This window comes from Syngnathus floridae, unplaced genomic scaffold, assembly GCF_059516105.1.
Source record: "Syngnathus floridae isolate MCC-2025c unplaced genomic scaffold, RoL_Sflo_1.0 HiC_scaffold_28, whole genome shotgun sequence".
NCBI classification, from domain to species: Eukaryota; Metazoa; Chordata; class Actinopteri; order Syngnathiformes; family Syngnathidae; genus Syngnathus; species Syngnathus floridae.
Window position 1 is genome coordinate 670001 of NW_028284057.1, and position 20000 is coordinate 690000.

Below are 20000 nucleotides of genomic sequence, written 5' to 3' on the forward strand. Positions count from 1 at the left end.
CCTAGGACTTTGTACATTTTAAAGACCCTCCGCGCGGGCCGCTGATCCCGCTCGGTCGCTCCGGCCTGTGTTTAAGGAGGCGGCCGGTCCTCCCATTCTGCCAGTGTTCCTTGGACTTTGAATATTTCAAAGTCTTTTCGCTCCGGGCTAGGGCGGGTGAGGTCGTCTCGAACCACGTGCCTGAAGGCCGCCTCGCGCCGGATGCAGGCCCCGCTCTGTCGTGCGGTGTGACCGTCCAACGCGGGCATCGCTAGATTAGCCGTGGCCACGATCCTTCCACACCGCGAGCCTTTCGCCCTCGGCCGGTGTCGGTCAACGTGTGGGGTGGGGGGGAAGGACGGCTGCCGGGAGCAGACAGCCGTCCCCGGGTGGGGTGTACAGTCCTTCCACCGCGGCCGCCGGGAGCAGACGGCCGTCGAGCGATTCTGCCATTGTCCCTAGGACTTTGTACATTTCAAAGACCCTCTGCGCGGGCCGCTGATCCCGCTCGGTCGCTCCGGCCTGTGTTTAAGGAGGCGGCCGGTCCTCCCATTCTGCCAGTGTTCCTTGGACTTGTAAAAGTCTTTCCGCTCCGGGCTAGGGCGGGTGAGGTCGTCTCGAACCACGTGCCTGAAGGCCGCCTCGCGCCGGATGCAGGCCCCGCTCTGTCGTGCGGTGTGACCGTCCAACGCGGGCATCGCTAGATTAGCCGTGGCCACGATCCTTCCACACCGCGAGCCTTTCGCCCTCGGCTGATGTTCGGCCAACGTGTGGGGAGGGGGTTGTGGACGGCTGCCGGGAGCAGACAGCCGTCCCCGGGAGGGGAGACTTCACGGCGGCCGCCGGGAGCAGACGGCCGTCGAGAGATTCTGCCAGTGTGTTCCTTGGACTTTGAAAAGTCTTTCCGCTCTGGGCTAGGGCGGGTGAGGTCGTCTCGAACCACGTTCCTGAAGGCCGCCTCGCGCCGGATGCAGGCCCCGCTCTGTCGTGCGGTGTGACCGTCCAACGCGGGCATCGCTAGATTAGCCGTGGCCACGATCCTTCCACACCGCGAGCCTTTCGCCCTCGGCCGGTGTTCGCTCAACGCGCGGGCCGCTGATCCCGCTCCATCTCTCCGGCCTGTGTTTAAGGAGGCGGCCGGTCCTCCCATTCTGCCAGTGTTCCTTGGACTTGTAAAAGTCTTTCCGCTCCGGGCTAGGGCGGGTGAGGTCGTCTCGAACCACGTGCCTGAAGGCCGCCTCGCGCCGGATGCAGGCCCCGCTCTGTCGTGCGGTGTGACCGTCCAACGCGGGCATCGCTAGATTAGCCGTGGCCACGATCCTTCCACACCGCGAGCCTTTCGCCCTCGGCTGATGTTCGGCCAACGTGTGGGGAGGGGGTTGTGGACGGCTGCCGGGAGCAGACAGCCGTCCCCGGGAGGGGAGACTTCACGGCGGCCGCCGGGAGCAGACGGCCGTCGAGAGATTCTGCCAGTGTGTTCCTTGGACTTTGAAAAGTCTTTCCGCTCTGGGCTAGGGCGGGTGAGGTCGTCTCGAACCACGTGCCTGAAGGCCGCCTCGCGCCGGATGCAGGCCCCGCTCTGTCGTGCGGTGTGACCGTCCAACGCGGGCATCGCTAGATTAGCCGTGGCCACGATCCTTCCACACCGCGAGCCTTTCGCCCTCGGCCGGTGTTCGCTCAACGCGCGGGCCGCTGATCCCGCTCCATCTCTCCGGCCTGTGTTTAAGGAGGCGGCCGGTCCTCCCATTCTGCCAGTGTTCCTTGGACTTGTAAAAGTCTTTCCGCTCCGGGCTAGGGCGGGTGAGGTCGTCTCGAACCACGTGCCTGAAGGCCGCCTCGCGCCGGATGCAGGCCCCGCTCTGTCGTGCGGTGTGACCGTCCAACGCGGGCATCGCTAGATTAGCCGTGGCCACGATCCTTCCACACCGCGAGCCTTTCGCCCTCGGCTGGTGTTCGGCCAACGTGTGGGGAGGGGGTTAAGGACGGCTGCCGGGAGCAGACAGCCGTCCCCGGGAGGGGAGACTTCACGGCGGCCGCCGGGAGCAGACGGCCGTCGAGAGATTCTGCCAGCGTTCCTTGTACTTTGAATATTTCACAGCCGTGCTCGCACTTAGGAAATTTTCGAGCGCTGTGGCACTTAGACATTTTTCGTCAAGAGAGGCACTTAGACATTTTTCGTCAAGAGAGGCACTTAGAAATTTTTCGTCAAGAGAGGCACTTAGAAAATTTTTCTCTCTCTCTCTGTGTGCCTTCCAGGGTGCTTTGCCGTGCAACCCTGCCTGGGTGGCCGAGCAGGGGGCGATGCTGGCGGTTAAACCAGCGCTCGACTCTTCGCCGTTCTTTACCGTCAATTCCGCGCCCCCCATGCTCGTTCTGACTATATTTTGCGAAAGGGGAGTAAATCGTTGATGAGTACGCTGACTAGTGGGACCAACCATCGTACTCTGGCGCACCTGAAGACCAAAGTTGGTACTGCACCCTACCCCTGGTACCCCAACCCCTGGTACCTAAAGAGGGAGAGGCCGAATTTTCGCTTTCGGCGGCCGACCGCGGGAACCAGCCGAGGCGGACACTTTTCGGCTCAAGAGCCGTTGGCACTTAGAAAAAATTCGCACAAGTTGGCAGGACTTCCGGGGCCAGAGGCCGAATTTTCGCTTTCGGCGGCCGACCGCGGGAACCAGCCGAGGCGGACACTTTTCGGCTCAGGAGCCGTTGGCACTTAGAAAAAATTCGCACAAGTTGGCAGGACTTCCAGGAGAAGAGGCCGAATTTTCACTTTTGGTGGCCGTTATGGGGAACCAGCCGAGGCGGACACTTTACGGCTGTTGAGTCGTTGGCACTTAGAAAATATTCGCCAAACTTGGCTTGACTTCCAGGAGAAGAGGCCGAATTTTCACTTTTGGTGGCCGACCTGGGGAACCAGACGAGGCGGACACTTTACGGCTGTTGAGTCGTTGGCACTTAGAAAATATTTGCCAAACTTGGCTTGACTTCCAGGAGAAGAGGCCGAATTTTCACTTTTGGTGGCCGACCTGGGGAACCAGCCGAGGCGGACACTTTACGCTGGTTGAGTCGTTGGCACTTAGAAAATATTTGCCAAACTTGGCTTGACTTCCAGGAGAAGAGGCCGAATTTTCACTTTTCATGGCCGTTATGGGGAACCAGCCGAGGCGGACACTTTGCGCTGGTTGAGTCGTTGGCACTTAGAAAATATTTGCCAAACTTGGCTTGACTTCCAGGAGAAGAGGCCGAATTTTCACTTTTGGTGGCCGTTATGGGGAACCAGCCGAGGCGGACACTTTAGCTGGTTGAGTCGTTGGCACTTAGAAAATATTCGCCAAACTTGGCCAGACTTCCAGGAGAAGAGGCCGAATTTTCACTTGTGGTACCCGACCTGGGGAACCAGCCGAGGCGGACACTTTAGGCTGGTTGAGTCGTTGGCACTTAGAAAATATTTGCCAAACTTGGCTTGACTTCCAGGAGAAGAGGCCGAATTTTCACTTTTGGTGGCCGTTATGGGGAACCAGCCGAGGCGGACACTTCAGGCTGGTTGAGTCGTTGGCACTTAGAAAATATTCGCCAAACTTGGCCAGACTTCCAGGAGAAGAGGCCGAATTTTCACTTGTGGTACCCGACCTGGGGAACCAGCCGAGGCGGACACTTTAGGCTGGTTGAGTCGTTGGCACTTAGAAAATATTTGCCAAACTTGGCTTGACTTCCAGGAGAAGAGGCCGAATTTTCACTTGTTCTGGCCGTTATGGGGAACCAGCCGAGGCGGACACTTTGCGCTGGTTGAGTCGTTGGCACTTAGAAAATATTCGCCAAACTTGGCTTGACTTCCAGGAGAAGAGGCCGAATTTTCACTTTTCATGGCCGTTATGGGGAACCAGCCGAGGCGGACACTTTACGCTGGTTGAGTCGTTGGCACTTAGAAAATATTCGCCAAACTTGGCCAGACTTCCAGGAGAAGAGGCCGAATTTTCACTTGTTCTGGCCGACCTGGGGAACCAGACGAGGCGGACACATCACCCCGCAAGTGCCGTTGGCACTTTGAAAATATTCGCCAAACTTGGCCGGACTTCCAGGAGAAGAGGCCGAATTTTCACTTTTTCTGGCCGACCTGGGGAACCAGACGAGGCGGACACATCACCCCGCAAGTGCCGTTGGCACTTCGAAAATATTCGCCAAACTTGGCCAGACTTCCAGGAGAAGAGGCCGAATTTTCACTTGTTCTGGCCGACCTGGGGAACCAGACGAGGCGGACACATCACCCCGCAAGTGCCGTTGGCACTTTGAAAATATTCGCCAAACTTGGCCGGACTTCCAGGAGAAGAGGCCGAATTTTCGCTTTTTCTGGCCGACCTGGGGAACCAGACGAGGCGGACACATCACCCCGCAAGTGCCGTTGGCACTTTGAAAATATTTGCCAAACTTGGCCGGACTTCCAGGAGAAGAGGCCGAATTTTCACTTGTTCTGGCCGACCTGGGGAACCAGACGAGGCGGACACTTTACGCTGGTTGGGTCGTTGGCACTTAGAAAATATTCGCCAAACTTGGCCAGACTTCCAGGAGAAGAGGCCGAATTTTCACTTGTTCTGGCCGTTATGGGGAACCAGCCGAGGCGGACACTTTAGGCTGGTTGAGTCGTTGGCACTTAGAAAATATTTGCCAAACTTGGCTTGACTTCCAGGAGAAGAGGCCGAATTTTCACTTTTTGTGGCCGACCTGGGGAACCAGCCGAGGCGGACACTTTTCGGCTCAAGAGCCGTTGGCACTTAGAAAATATTTGCCAAACTTGGCTTGACTTCCAGGAGAAGAGGCCGAATTTTCACTTTTGGTGGCCGACCTGGGGAACCAGCCGAGGCGGACACTTTACGCTGGTTGAGTCGTTGGCACTTAGAAAATATTCGCCAAACTTGGCAGGACTTCCAGGAGAAGAGGCCGAATTTTCACTTTTCATGGCCGTTATGGGGAACCAGCCGAGGCGGACACTTTACGCTGGTTGAGTCGTTGGCACTTAGAAAATATTTGCCAAACTTGGCTTGACTTCCAGGAGAAGAGGCCGAATTTTCACTTTTGGTGGCCGTTATGGGGAACCAGCCGAAGCAGACACTTTACGCTGGTCGAGTCGTTGGCACTTAGAAAATATTCGCCAAACTTGGCCAGACTTCCAGGAGAAGAGGCCGAATTTTCACTTGTTCTGGCCGTTATGGGGAACCAGCCGAGGCGGACACTTTACGCTGGTCGAGTCGTTGGCACTTAGAAAATATTCGCCAAACTTGGCCAGACTTCCAGGAGAAGAGGCCGAATTTTCACTTGTTCTGGCCGTTATGGGGAACCAGCCGAGGCGGACACTTTACGCTGGTCGAGTCGTTGGCACTTAGAAAATATTCGCCAAACTTGGCCAGACTTCCAGGAGAAGAGGCCGAATTTTCACTTGTGGTACCCGACCTGGGGAACCAGCCGAGGCGGACACTTTACGCTGGTTGAGTCGTTGGCACTTAGAAAATATTCGCCAAACTTGGCTTGACTTCCAGGAGAAGAGGCCGAATTTTCACTTGTGGTGGCCGTTATGGGGAACCAGCCGAGGCGGACACTTTACGCTGGTCGAGTCGTTGGCACTTAGAAAATATTTGCCAAACTTGGCCAGACTTCCAGGAGAAGAGGCCGAATTTTCACTTGTGGTACCCGACCTGGGGAACCAGCCGAGGCGGACACTTTACGCTGGTTGAGTCGTTGGCACTTAGAAAATATTTGCCAAACTTGGCTTGACTTCCAGGAGAAGAAGCCGAATTTTCACTTGTTCTGGCCGTTATGGGGAACCAGCCGAGGCGGACACTTTGCGCTGGTTGAGTCGTTGGCACTTAGAAAATATTCGCCAAACTTGGCCAGACTTCCAGGAGAAGAGGCCGAATTTTCACTTGTTGTGGCCGTTATGGGGAACCAGCCGAGGCGGACACTTTACGCTGGTTGGGTCGTTGGCACTTAGAAAATATTCGCCAAACTTGGCTTGACTTCCAGGAGAAGAGGCCGAATTTTCACTTGTTCTGGCCGTTATGGGGAACCAGCCGAGGCGGACACTTTACGCTGGTTGAGTCGTTGGCACTTTGAAAATATTCGCCAAACTTGGCCGGACTTCCAGGAGAAGAGGCCGAATTTTCACTTGTTCTGGCCGTTATGGGGAACCAGCCGAGGCGGACACTTTAGGCTGGTTGAGTCGTTGGCACTTAGAAAATATTCGCCAAACTTGGCCGGACTTCCAGGAGAAGAGGCCGAATTTTCACTTTTTCTGGCCGACCTGGGGAACCAGACGAGGCGGACACATCGCCCCGCAAGTGCCGTTGGCACTTTGAAAATATTCGCCAAACTTGGCCGGACTTCCAGGAGAAGAGGCCGAATTTTCACTTGTTCTGGCCGACCTGGGGAACCAGACGAGGCGGACACATCACCCCGCAAGTGCCGTTGGCACTTTGAAAATATTCGAAACTTCCATCAAACACACATCGGCTTTTTCGCCGTCGCTGTCCGGCCTGGGCACCATCGTGGCTCGGACAGTTCGTGTGCCAGCTTCCGTTGGCACTTAGAACATTTTTCAAAATAAAAATAAACAGTCGTGCACATACGTGCCGACTATATTTTGCGAAAGGGGAGTAAACCGATGAGTACACTAACTAGGGGGACCAACAGACCGTAGTGGTCTCCCCTGGTACCTAAATGCATACCCCTGGTACCTCAGCGACTACCCCTGGTACCTAAATGCGTACCCCTGGTACCTCAGAGAGGCCGAATTTTCACATTCCGTGGCCGAACTAGGGAACCGGACGAGGCGGACACTTTTCCGGGAGAGACCCGATGGCACTTAGAAAATATTCGCCAAAGTTCGTCGGACTTCCAGAGCAAGAGGCCGAATTTTCACATTATGTGGCCGAACTAGGGAACCGGACGAGTCGGACACTTTTCCGGGAGAGACCCGATGGCACTTTGAAAATTTTCGCTCAAGTTGGCAGGACTTCCAGAGCAAGAGGCCGAATTTTCACATTATGTGGCCGAACTAGGGAACCGGACGAGTCGGACACTTTTCCGGGAGAGACCCGATGGCACTTAGAAAATATTCGCCCAAGTTGGCAGGACTTCCAGAGCAAGAGGCCGAATTTTCACATTATGTGGCCGAACTAGGGAACCGGACGGGTCGGACACTTTTCCGGGAGAGACCCGATGGCACTTAGAAAATATTCGCTCAAGTTGGCAGGACTTCCAGAGCAAGAGGCCGAATTTTCACATTATGTGGCCGAACTGGGGAACCAGCCGAGTCGGACACTTTTCCGGGCAAGACCCGATGGCACTTAGAAAATATTCGCCCAAGTTGGCAGGACTTCCAGAGCAAGAGGCCGAATTTTCACATTATGTGGCCGAACTAGGGAACCAGCCGAGTCGGACACTTTTCCGGGCAAGACCCGATGGCACTTAGAAAATATTCGCTCAAGTTGGCAGGACTTCCAGAGCAAGAGGCCGAATTTTCGCTCGTTCGGGCCGACTCGGGGAACCAGCCGAGTCGGACACTTTTCCGGGCAAGACCCGATGGCACTTAGAAAATATTCGCCCAAGTTGGCAGGACTTCCAGAGCAAGAGGCCGAATTTTCACATTATGTGGCCGAACTAGGGAACCGGACGAGTCGGACACTTTTCCGGGCAAGACCCGATGGCACTTAGAAAATATTCGCTCAAGTTGGCAGGACTTCCAGAGCAAGAGGCCGAATTTTCACATTATGTGGCCGAACTAGGGAACCAGCCGAGTCGGACACTTTTCCGGGCAAGACCCGATGGCACTTAGAAAATATTCACTCAAGTTGGCAGGACTTCCAGAGCAAGAGGCCGAATTTTCGCTCGTTCGGGCCGACTCGGGGAACCAGACGAGTCGGACACTTTTCCGGGCAAGACCCGATGGCACTTAGAAAATATTCGCTCAAGTTGGCAGGACTTCCAGAGCAAGAGGCCGAATTTTCACATTATGTGGCCGAACTAGGGAACCAGCCGAGTCGGACACTTTTCCGGGCAAGACCCGATGGCACTTAGAAAATATTCGCTCAAGTTGGCAGGACTTCCAGAGCAAGAGGCCGAATTTTCGCTCGTTCGGGCCGACTCGGGGAACCAGCCGAGTCGGACACTTTTCCGGGCAAGACCCGATGGCACTTAGAAAATATTCGCTCAAGTTGGCAGGACTTCCAGAGCAAGAGGCCGAATTTTCACATTATGTGGCCGAACTAGGGAACCAGCCGAGTCGGACACTTTTCCGGGCAAGACCCGATGGCACTTAGAAAATATTCGCTCAAGTTGGCAGGACTTCCAGAGCAAGAGGCCGAATTTTCGCTCGTTCGGGCCGACTCGGGGAACCAGCCGAGTCGGACACTTTTCCGGGCAAGACCCGATGGCACTTAGAAAATATTCGCTCAAGTTGGCAGGACTTCCAGAGCAAGAGGCCGAATTTTCGCTCGTTCGGGCCGACTCGGGGAACCAGCCGAGTCGGACACTTTTCCGGGCAAGACCCGATGGCACTTAGAAAATATTCGCTCAAGTTGGCAGGACTTCCAGAGCAAGAGGCCGAATTTTCACATTATGTGGCCGAACTAGGGAACCAGCCGAGTCGGACACTTTTCCGGGCAAGACCCGATGGCACTTAGAAAATATTCGCTCAAGTTGGCAGGACTTCCAGAGCAAGAGGCCGAATTTTCGCTCGTTCGGGCCGACTCGGGGAACCAGCCGAGTCGGACACTTTTCCGGGCAAGACCCGATGGCACTTAGAAAATATTCGCTCAAGTTGGCAGGACTTCCAGAGCAAGAGGCCGAATTTTCGCTCGTTCGGGCCGACTCGGGGAACCAGACGAGTCGGACACTTTTCCGGGCAAGACCCGATGGCACTTAGAAAATATTCGCTCAAGTTGGCAGGACTTCCAGAGCAAGAGGCCGAATTTTCACTCGTTCGGGCCGACTCGGGGAACCAGCCGAGTCGGACACTTTTCCGGGCAAGACCCGTTGGCACTTAGAAAATATTCGCTCAAGTTGGCAGGACTTCCAGAGCAAGAGGCCGAATTTTCGCTCGTTCGGGCCGACTCGGGGAACCAGCCGAGTCGGACACATTACGGCCGAACACCCGTTGGCACTTAGAAAATATTCGCCAAAGTTCGTCGGACTTCCAGGCGAAGAGGCCGAATTTTCGCTCGTTCGGGCCGACTCGGGGAACCAGCCGAGTCGGACACATTTCGGCGCAACACCCGTTGGCACTTAGAAAATATTCGCCCAAGTCGGCCGGACTTCCAGGCGAAGAGGCCGAATTTTCACTTTTTCTGGCCGACCGGAGGAACCAGCCGCGTCGGACACATTACGGTGTAACACCCGTTGGCACTTAGAAAATATTCGCCAAAGTTCGTCGGACCTCCAGAGCGAGAGGCCGAATTTTCACTTTTTCTGGCCGACCGGAGAACCAGCCGAGGCGGACACATCACGCCGCTTTTGCCGTTGGCATATTCGAAACTTCCAGAATCGGCTTTTTCGCCGTCGCTGTCCGGCCTGGGCACCATCGTGGCTCGGACACGTCGTGTGCCAGCGTCCGCTGGCACTTAGAAAATTTTTCAAAATAAAAATAAACAGTCCTGCACATACGTGACGACTATATTTTGCGAAAGGGGAGTAAACCGTCGATGAGTACGCTGACTAGTGGGACCAACCATCGCGCTCTGGCGCACCTGAAGACCAAAGTTGGTACTGCACCCTACCCCTGGTACCCAAACGGGGTAGAGGCCGATTTTTCGCTTTTGGCGGCCGACCTAGGGAACCAGAAGAGGCGGACACTTTTCCGAGCAAGTGCCGATGGCACTTCCAGAGCGAGAGGCCGAATAATCGTAATTTGTGGCCGACTTGGGAACCAGCGAAGGCGGATAGGAAGTGGAGTGGGTCCCGCCGGCTGGTCCGCGGGCCAATTGCGGTCCCGCGAGTTAGCGATCGCGGTCCGGAATTCTAGCCGACTTGGGAACCAGCGAATGCGGATAGGAAGTGGAGTGGGTCCCGCCGGCTGGTCCGCGGGCCAATTGCGGTCCCGCGAGTTAGCGATCGCGGTCCGGAATTCTAGCCGACTTGGGAACCAGCGAAGGCGGATGGGTGGTCACCGAGGTCCCGCCGGATGGTCCGCGGGCCATTTAGGGTCCCGCGAGTTAGCGATCGCGGTCCGGAATTCTAGCCGACTTGGGAACCAGCGAAGGCGGATAGGAAGTCAAGTGGGTCCCGCCGGCTGGTCCGCGGGCCATTTAGGGTCCCGCGAGTTAGCGATCGCGGTCCGGAATTCTAGCCGACTTGGGAACCAGCGAAGGCGGATAGGAAGTCAAGTGGGTCCCGCCGGCTGGTCCGCGGGCCATTTAGGGTCCCGCGAGTTAGCGATCGCGGTCCGGAATTCTAGCCGACTTGGGAACCAGCGAAGGCGGATGGGTGGTCACCGAGGTCCCGCCGGATGGTCCGCGGGCCATTTAGGGTCCCGCGAGTTACCGATCGCGGTCCGGAATTCTAGCCGGCCAGGGACCACCGCGAGGCGGATGGGTGGTCACCGAGGTCCCGCCGGCTGGTCCGCGGGCCATTTAGGGTCCCGCGAGTTACCGATCGCGGTCCGGAATTCTAGCCGGCCCGGAGCCACCCAGAGGCCGTGCACACGCGCCGGGTGGCCGGAAATACCTCCAGCCGAGCGGACATGCACTTTATAAGCACCTTGGACGAGATGGCTGAGCCTTACTCGACTTCCAGCACCCCGGCTAAGCGTTCTCCACGGCCCGCTGTGCTTCCAGAAGACCTCCAGACGGTCCTCATGGTACTTTCCTCCTCACTCTCCCAGGCGGCCCAGGCTTCCAGCACCCCGGCTAAGCGTCTTACACGGCCCGCTGTGCTTCCAGAAGACCTCCAGACGGTCCTCATGGTGCTTTCCTCCTCACTCTCCCAGCCGGGCCAGGCTTCCAGCACCCCGGCTAAGCGTCTTACACGGCCCGCTGTGCTTCCAGAAGACCTCCAGCCGGTCTTCATGGTGCATTCCTCCTCACTCTTTAAGCCGAACGAGGCTTCCAGAGCCCCGGCTAAGCATTTTACGCGGCCCGCCGAGCCTCCACAGCACTTCCAGCCGGTTCTCATGATGCATTCCTCCTCACTCTTTAAGCCGAACGAGGCTTCCAGAGCCCCGGCTAAGCGTTTTACGTGGCCCGCCGAGCCTCCACAGCACTTCCAGCCGGTTGTCCGGGTGCTTCACTCCTCACTTTATAAGCCGAACGAGGCTTCAGGAGCCCCGGCTAAGCGTTTTACGCGGCCCGCTGAACTTCCACCGCACCTCCAGCCGGTTCCCCGAGTGCTTTCCTCCTCACTGTTTAAGCCGAACGAGGCTTCCAGAGCCTCGGCTAAGCGTTTTACGCGTCCCGGTGATCTCCCCGGAGCTTGTAACGGGGAATTAGCTCCCTCCAGCGGACACGGCGGGTAAATACGCCACCTCTCGCACTTAGCGCACACTCGCGTTGCTGCGCGTCTGATGGCACTTTGAGCGGTCAAAATGCGGGAGTAACTGTCACTCTCTTATGGTAGGCTCACTTGAGATTTTTTTGAACGGTTTGTGGATAAATATATGATATATACTACATATGATCGCATTTACAGTCAAATCATATAAAAATATCATTCTCCGGGTGCTTTCCTCCTGGCTTCTTAAGCCGGTCCAGGCTTCCAGCACCCCGGCTGAGCGTTTTACGCGGCCCGCTGAGCTTCCACAGCACTTCCAGCCGCTTCTCCGGGTGCTTTCCTCCTCACATCTTTAGCCGGCGCAGGCTTCCAGCACCCCGGCTAAGCGTTCTCCGCGGCCCGCCGAGCCTCCGGAGGAGCTCCGGCCGGTCCTCGGGGTGCTTTCTTCCCAACTATTGACGCCCGAGGAGGCTTCCAGCACCCCGGCTAAGCGTTCTCCGCGTCCCGCTGATCTTCCCGGAGCTTGTAACGGGGAAATACCTCCCTCTAGCGGACACGGCGGGTAAATACGCCACCTCTCGCACTTAGCGCACACACCCGTTGCTGCGCGTCCGGTGGCACTCTGAGCGGCCAAACGGCGGGAGTAACTGTCACTCTCTTATGGTAGGCTCACTTGAGATTTTTTTAACCGTCCGCGGAGGCGACCGGGACCACCGGGACAGCCGGGAGGCCGTGCGCGCGGGCCAAGTGGCCGAAAATAGCTCCAGGCCGACCGGATCGGCTAGTTGCAAGCACCGCGGATGAGATTGCGGAGCATTATTCGACTTCCAGCGGCCCGTGCGCTTACGCACGCCGCCCGGAACCTCCGGGAGGCCGTGCGCATGCGCAAGTGGCCGAAAATAGCTCCTAGCCGACCGGATCTGCACTTTACGAGCTCCGCGGATGAGATCGCGGAGCTTCATTCGACTTCCAGCGGCCGGTGCGCTCGCGCACTCCACCCGGCACCTCCGGGAGGCCGTGCGCGCGCGCCAAGTGGCCGAAAATAGCTCCAAGACGACCGGATCGGCTGTTTACAAGCACCGCGGATGAGATCGCGGAGCTTTATGCGACTTCCAGCGGCCGGTGCGCTCGCGCACTCCACCCGGCACCATCCGGGAGGCCGTGCGCGCGCGCCAAGTGGCCCAAAATAGCTCCAGCCCAGCGGATCGGCTGTTTACAAGCTCCGCGGATGAGATCGCGGAGCTTTATTCGACTTCCAGCGGCCGGCGCGCACGACGAGCGGACCCGGTGACGGTCCAGCTCCACCCGGTACCTCGCACGGCCCGCTTCTCCCCCCCGCGCGGACTTCCGAGCGCTCGGGGAGACGTTCGGAAGCCGCCGGTGACGTTGGAGCGGGGAAATACCTCCCTCCAGCGGACACGGCGAGTAAATACACCTTCGGCCAAACGGCGGGAGTAACTATGACTCTCTTAAGGTAGCGGCACTCGACATCTTTTTCACGGTTCGTGGAGGACCCGGCCGGTTCTCGGGGGTGCTTTTTCTCCTAACTCTTGACCCCCGAGGAGGCTTCCAGAGCCCCGGCTAAGCGTTTTACGCGGCCCGCTGAGCTTCCGCAGCACCTCCAGCCGGTTCCCCGGGTGCTTTCCTCCTCACTGTTTAAGCCGAACGAGGCTTCCAGAGCCCCGGCTAAGCGTTTTACGCGGCCCGCTGAGCTTCCACCGCACCTCCAGCCGGTTCCACGGCTGCTTTCCTCCTCACTGTTTAAGCCGAACGAGGCTTCCAGAGCCCCGGCTAAACGTTTTACGCGGCCCGCTGAGCTTCCAGAGCACCTCCAGCCGGTTCCCCGGGTGCATTCCTCCTCACTTTCTAAGCCGAACGAGGCTTCCAGAGCCCCGGCTAAGCGTTTTACGCGGCCCGCTGAGCTTCCACCGCACCTCCAGCCGGTTCCACGGCTGCTTTCCTCCTCACTGTTTAAGCCGAACGAGGCTTCCAGAGCCCCGGCTAAACGTTTTACGCGGCCCGCTGAGCTTCCACCGCACCTCCAGCCGGTTCCCCGGGTGCATTCCTCCTCACTTTCTAAGCCGAAGGAGGCTTCCAGAGCCCCGGCTAAGCGTTTTGCGCGGCCCGCTGAGCTTCCGGAGCACCTCCAGCCGGTTCTTATGAGGCTTTGCTCCTCACTCTTGACGCCCGAGGAGGCTTCCAGAGCCTCGGCTAAGCGTTTTACGCGGCCCGCTGAGCTTCCACCGAACCTCCAGCCGGTTCTAATGAGGCTTTCCTCCTAACTCTTGACGCCCGAGGAGGCTTCCAGAGCCTCGGCTAAGTGTTTTACGCAGCCCGCTGGACTTCCACAGCACCTCCAGCCGGTTCTTATGATGATTTCCTCCTCACTCTTGACGCCCGAGGAGGCTTCCAGCGCCCCGGCTAAGCGTTTTACGCGGCCCGCTGAGCTTCCAGAGCACCTCCAGCCGGTTCCACGGGTGCTTTCCTCCTCACTCTTGAAGCCCGAGGAGGCTTCCAGAGCCTCGGATAAGCGTTTTACGCGGCCCGCTGAGCTTCCACAGCACCTCCAGCCGGTTCTCATGATGCATTCCTCCTCACTCTTTAAGCCGAACGAGGCTTCCAGAGCCTCGGCTAAGCGTTTTACGCGGCCCGCTGGACTTCCACAGCACCCCCAGCCGGTTCTTATGATGCTTTCCTCCTAACTCTTGACGCCCGAGGAGGCTTCCAGCACCCCGGCTAAGCGTTTTACGCGGCCCGCCGAGCTTCCACAGCACCTCCAGCCGGTTCTCATGAGGCTTTCCTCCTAACTCTTGACGCCCGAGGAGGCTTCCAGAGCCTCGGCTAAGCGTTTTACGCAGCCCACTGAGCTTCCACAGCACCTCCAGCCGGTTCCCCCAGTACTTTCCTCCTCACTCTTTAAGCCGAACGAGGCTTCCAGAGCCCCGGCTAAGCGTTTTACGCGGCCCGCTGGACTTCCAGAGCACCCCCAGCCGGCCCTCACAATGCTTTCCTCCTAACTCTTGACGCCCGAGGAGGCTTCCAGAGCCCCGGCTAAACGTTTTACGCGGTCCGCTGAACTTCCAGAGCACCTCCAGCCGGTTCCCCGGCTGCTTTCCTCCTCACTTTATAAGCCGAACGAGGCTTCCAGAGCCCCGGCTAAGCGTTTTACGCGGCCCGCTGAACTTCCCCAGCACCTCCAGCCGGTTCTCATGATGCATTCCTCCTCACTCTTTAAGCCGAACGAGGCTTCCAGAGCCCCGGCTAAGCGTTTTACGCGGCCCGCTGAGCTTCCGGAGCACCTCCAGCCGGTTCCCCGAGTGCTTTCCTCCTCACTGTTTGAGCCGAACGAGGCTTCCAGAGCCCCGGCTAAGCGTTTTACGCGTCCCGGTGATCTCCCCGGAGCTTGTAACGGGGAATTAGCTCCCTCCAGCGGACACGGCGGGTAAATACGCCACCTCTCGCACTTAGCGCACACACCCGTTGCTGCGCGTCCGGTGGCACTTTGAGCGGCCAAACGGCGGGAGTAACAGTCACTCTCTTAAGTTAGGCTCATTTGACATTTTCTTGAACGGTTCGTGGATAAATATGTGATATATACTACATATGATCGCATTTATAGTCAAATCATATCAAAATATCATTCTCCGGGTGCTTTCCTCCCCGCTTCTTAAGCCGAACGAGGCTTCCAGAGCCCCGGCTAAGCGTTTTACGCGGCCCGCTGAACTTCCACAGCACCTCCAGCCGGTTCCCCGAGTGCTTTCCTCCTCACTGTTTAAGCCGAACGAGGCTTCCAGAGCCTCGGCTAAGCGTTTTACGCGGCCCGCTGAGCTTCCACCGCACCTCCAGCCGGTTCCCCGAGTGCTTTCCTCCTCACTGTTTAAGCCGAACGAGGCTTCCAGAGCCTCGGCTAAGCGTTTTACGCGGCCCGCTGAGCTTCCACAGCACCTCCAGCCGGTTCCCCGGGTGCTTTCCTCCTCACTGTTTAAGCCGAACGAGGCTTCCAGAGCCCCGGCTAAGCGTTTTACGCGGCCCGCTGAGCTTCCACAGCACCTCCAGCCGGTTCCCCGGGTGCTTTCCTCCTCACTGTTTAAGCCGAACGAGGCTTCCAGAGCCCCGGTTAAGCATTTTACGCGGCCCGCTGAGCTTCCACAGCACCTCCAGCCGGTTCCCATGAGGCTTTCCTCCTCACTTTTTAAGCCGAACGAGGCTTCCAGAGCCCCGGCTAAGCGTTCTCCACGTCCCGGTGATCTTCCCGGAGCTTGTAACGGGGAATTACCTCCCTCTAGCGGACACGGAGGGTAAATACGCCACCTCTCGCACTTAGCGCACACTCGCGTTGCTGCGCGTCTGATGGCACTTTGAGCGGCCAAACGGCGGGAGTAACAGTCACTCTCTTAAGGTAGGCTCACTTGAGATTTTTTTAACCGTCCGCGGAGGCGACCGGGACCACCGGGACAGCCGGGAGGCCGTGCGCGCGGGCCAAGTGGCCGAAAATAGCTCCAGCCCAGCGGATCTGCACTTTACAAGCTCCGCGGATGAGATCGCGGAGCATTATTCGACTTCCAGCGGCCGGTGCGCTTACGCACGCCGCCCGGAACCTCCGGGAGGCCGTGCGCATGCGCAAGTGGCCGAAAATAGCTCCAAGCCGACCGGATCTGCACTTTACAAGCTCCGCGGATGAGATCGCTGAGCTTTATCCGACTTCCAGCGGCCGGTGCGCTCGCGCACTCCACCCGGCACCTCCGGGAGGCCGTGCGCGCGCGCCAAGTGGCCCAAAATAGCTCCAGCCCAGCGGATCTGCACTTTACAAGCTCCGCGGATGAGATCGCGGAGCTTTATGCGACTTCCAGCGGCCGGTGCGCTCGCGCACTCCACCCGGCACCTCCGGGAGGCCGTGCGCGCGCGCCAAGTGGCCGAAAATAGCTCCAAGACGACCGGATCGGCTGTTTACAAGCACCGCGGATGAGATCGCGGAGCTTTATGCGACTTCCAGCGGCCGGTGCGCTCGCGCACTCCACCCGGCACCTCCGGGAGGCCGTGCGCGCGCGCCAAGTGGCCCAAAATAGCTCCAGCCCAGCGGATCTGCACTCCGCGGATGAGATCGCGGAGCTTCATTCGACTTCCAGCGGCCGGCGCGCACGACGAGCGGACCCGGTGACGGTCCAGCTCCACCCGGTACCTCGCACGGCCCGCTTCTCCCCCCCGCGCGGACTTCCGAGCGCTCGGGGAGACGTTCGGAAGCCGCCGGTGACGTTGGAGCGGGGAAATACCTCCCTCCAGCGGACACGGCGAGTAAATACACCTTCGGCCAAACGGCGGGAGTAACTATGACTCTCTTAAGGTAGCGGCACTCGACATCTTTTTAGCGGTTCGTGGAGGACCCGGCCGGTTCTCGGGGGTGCTTTTTCTCCTAACTCTTGACGCCCGAGGAGGCTTCCAGAGCCCCGGCTAAGCGTTTTACGCGGCCCGCTGAGCTTCCGGAGCACCTCCAGCCGGTTCTCATGGGGCTTTCCTCCTCACTCTTGACGCCCGAGGAGACTTCCAGCACCCCGGCTAAGCGTTTTACGCGGCCCGCTGAGCTTCCAGAGCACCTCCAGCCGGTTCCCCGGGTGCATTCCTCCTCACTTTCTAAGCCGAACGAGGCTTCCAGAGCCCCGGCTAAGCGTTTTACGCGGCCCGCTGAACTTCCACAGCACCTCCAGCCGGTTCCCCGAGTGCTTTCCTCATCACTTTATAAGCCGAACGAGGCTTCCAGAGCCCCGGCTAAGCGTTCTCCGCGTCCCGCTGATCTCCCCGGAGGTCGTAACGGGGAAATACCTCCCTCTAGCGGACACGGCGGGTAAATACGCCACCTCTCGCACTTAGCGCACACACCCGTTGCTGCGCGTCCGGTGGCACTTTGAGCGGCCAAACGGCGGGAGTAACAGTCACTCTCTTAAGTTAGGCTCATTTGACATTTTCTTGAACGGTTCGTGGATAAATATGTGATATATACTACATATGATCGCATTTATAGTCAAATCATATCAAAATATCATTCTCCGGGTGCTTTCCTCCCCGCTTCTTAAGCCGAACGAGGCTTCCAGAGCCCCGGCTAAGCGTTTTACGCGGCCCGCTGAACTTCCACAGCACCTCCAGCCGGTTCCACGGCTGCTTTCCTCCTCACTGTTTAAGCCGAACGAGGCTTCCAGAGCCCCGGCTAAACGTTTTACGCGGCCCGCTGAGCTTCCAGAGCACCTCCAGCCGGTTCCCCGGGTGCATTCCTCCTCACTTTCTAAGCCGAACGAGGCTTCCAGAGCCCCGGCTAAGCGTTTTACGCGGCCCGCTGAGCTTCCACCGCACCTCCAGCCGGTTCCACGGCTGCTTTCCTCCTCACTGTTTAAGCCGAACGAGGCTTCCAGAGCCCCGGCTAAACGTTTTACGCGGCCCGCTGAGCTTCCAGAGCACCTCCAGCCGGTTCCCCGGGTGCATTCCTCCTCACTTTCTAAGCCGAACGAGGCTTCCAGAGCCCCGGCTAAGCGTTTTACGCGGCCCGCTGAGCTTCCACCGCACCTCCAGCCGGTTCCACGGCTGCTTTCCTCCTCACTGTTTAAGCCGAACGAGGCTTCCAGAGCCCCGGCTAAACGTTTTACGCGGCCCGCTGAGCTTCCAGAGCACCTCCAGCCGGTTCCCCGGGTGCATTCCTCCTCACTTTCTAAGCCGAACGAGGCTTCCAGAGCCCCGGCTAAGCGTTTTACGCGGCCCGCTGAGCTTCCACCGCACCTCCAGCCGGTTCCACGGCTGCTTTCCTCCTCACTGTTTAAGCCGAACGAGGCTTCCAGAGCCCCGGCTAAACGTTTTACGCGGCCCGCTGAGCTTCCAGAGCACCTCCAGCCGGTTCCCCGGGTGCATTCCTCCTCACTTTCTAAGCCGAACGAGGCTTCCAGAGCCCCGGCTAAGCGTTTTACGCGGCCCGCTGAGCTTCCACCGCACCTCCAGCCGGTTCCACGGCTGCTTTCCTCCTCACTGTTTAAGCCGAACGAGGCTTCCAGAGCCCCGGCTAAACGTTTTACGCGGCCCGCTGAGCTTCCAGAGCACCTCCAGCCGGTTCCCCGGGTGCATTCCTCCTCACTTTCTAAGCCGAACGAGGCTTCCAGAGCCCCGGCTAAGCGTTTTACGCGGCCCGCTGGACTTCCAGAGCACCTCCAGCCGGTTCCCCGGGTGCATTCCTCCTAACTCTTGTCGCCCGAGGAGGCTTCCAGCGCCCCGGGTAAGCGTTCTCCGCGTCCCGGTGATCTTCCCGGAGGTCGTAACGGGGAAATACCTCCCTCCAGCGGACACGGAGAGAAATTACACCGCCTCTCGCACACAGGCGGGTAAACGGCGGGAGTAACTATGACTCTCTTAAGGTAGCCTGACTTGACATCTCTTTAACGGTTCGTGGATAAATACATGATATATACTACATATGATCGCATTTACAGCCAAATAATACAAAATGAGCATTCGGTTATAAACATTGTATTCATAATGTTTATAGGTGATGTTAATATTTATATGTTTAATGTTTATAGGTGATGTTTATATTTATATATTTAATGTTTATAGGTCATGTTAATATTTATATATTTATTTTGTACATCATGTTATACGACACTCTCTATAGGATCATGATGTGATCATATCGGTGGAAGTCGCTCCGGGCTCCGGGTGAAGAGGCCGAATTCTCGCCACTCGCGGCCGACCGGGGAACCAGCAGAGGCGGACGCATCGCGGCGCAAGAGCCCTTGGCACTTTGAAAAATTTTGGCAAAAGTCGCTCCGCGCTCCGGGTGAAGAGGCCGAATTCTCGCCACTCGTGGCCGACCGGGGAACCAGCAGAGGCGGACGCATCGCGGCGCGAGAGCCCTTGGCACTTAGAAAAATTTTGGCAAAAGTCGCTCCTTGCTCCAGGTGAAGAGGCCGATTTCTCGCCACTCGTGGCCGACTGGGGAACCAGCAGAGGCGGACGCATCGCGGCGCAAGAGCCCTTGGCACTTAGAAAAAAAAATGGCAAAAGTCGCTCCGCGCTCCAGGTGAAGAGGCCGAATTCTCGCCACTCGTGGCCGACTGGGGAACCAGCAGAGGCGGACGCATCGCGGCGCAAGAGCCCTTGGCACTTAGAAAAAAAAATGGCAAAAGTCGCTCCGCGCTCCAGGTGAAGAGGCCGAATTCTCGCCACTCGTGGCCGACTGGGGAACCAGCAGAGGCGGACGCATCGCGGCGCAAGAGCCCTTGGCACTTAGAAAAAAAAATGGCAAAAGTCGCTCCGCGCTCCAGGTGAAGAGGCCGAATTCTCGCCACTCGTGGCCGACTGGGGAACCAGCAGAGGCGGACGCATCGCGGCGCAAGAGCCCTTGGCACTTAGAAAAAAAAATGGCAAAAGTCGCTCCGCGCTCCAGGTGAAGAGGCCGAATTCTCGCCACTCGTGGCCGACCGGGGAACCAGCGAAGGCGGGTAAGCTTTCTATGGAGCCCCGCCGGCTGGTCCGCGGGCCGAACGTGGTCCCGTCACCTACCGACAGTG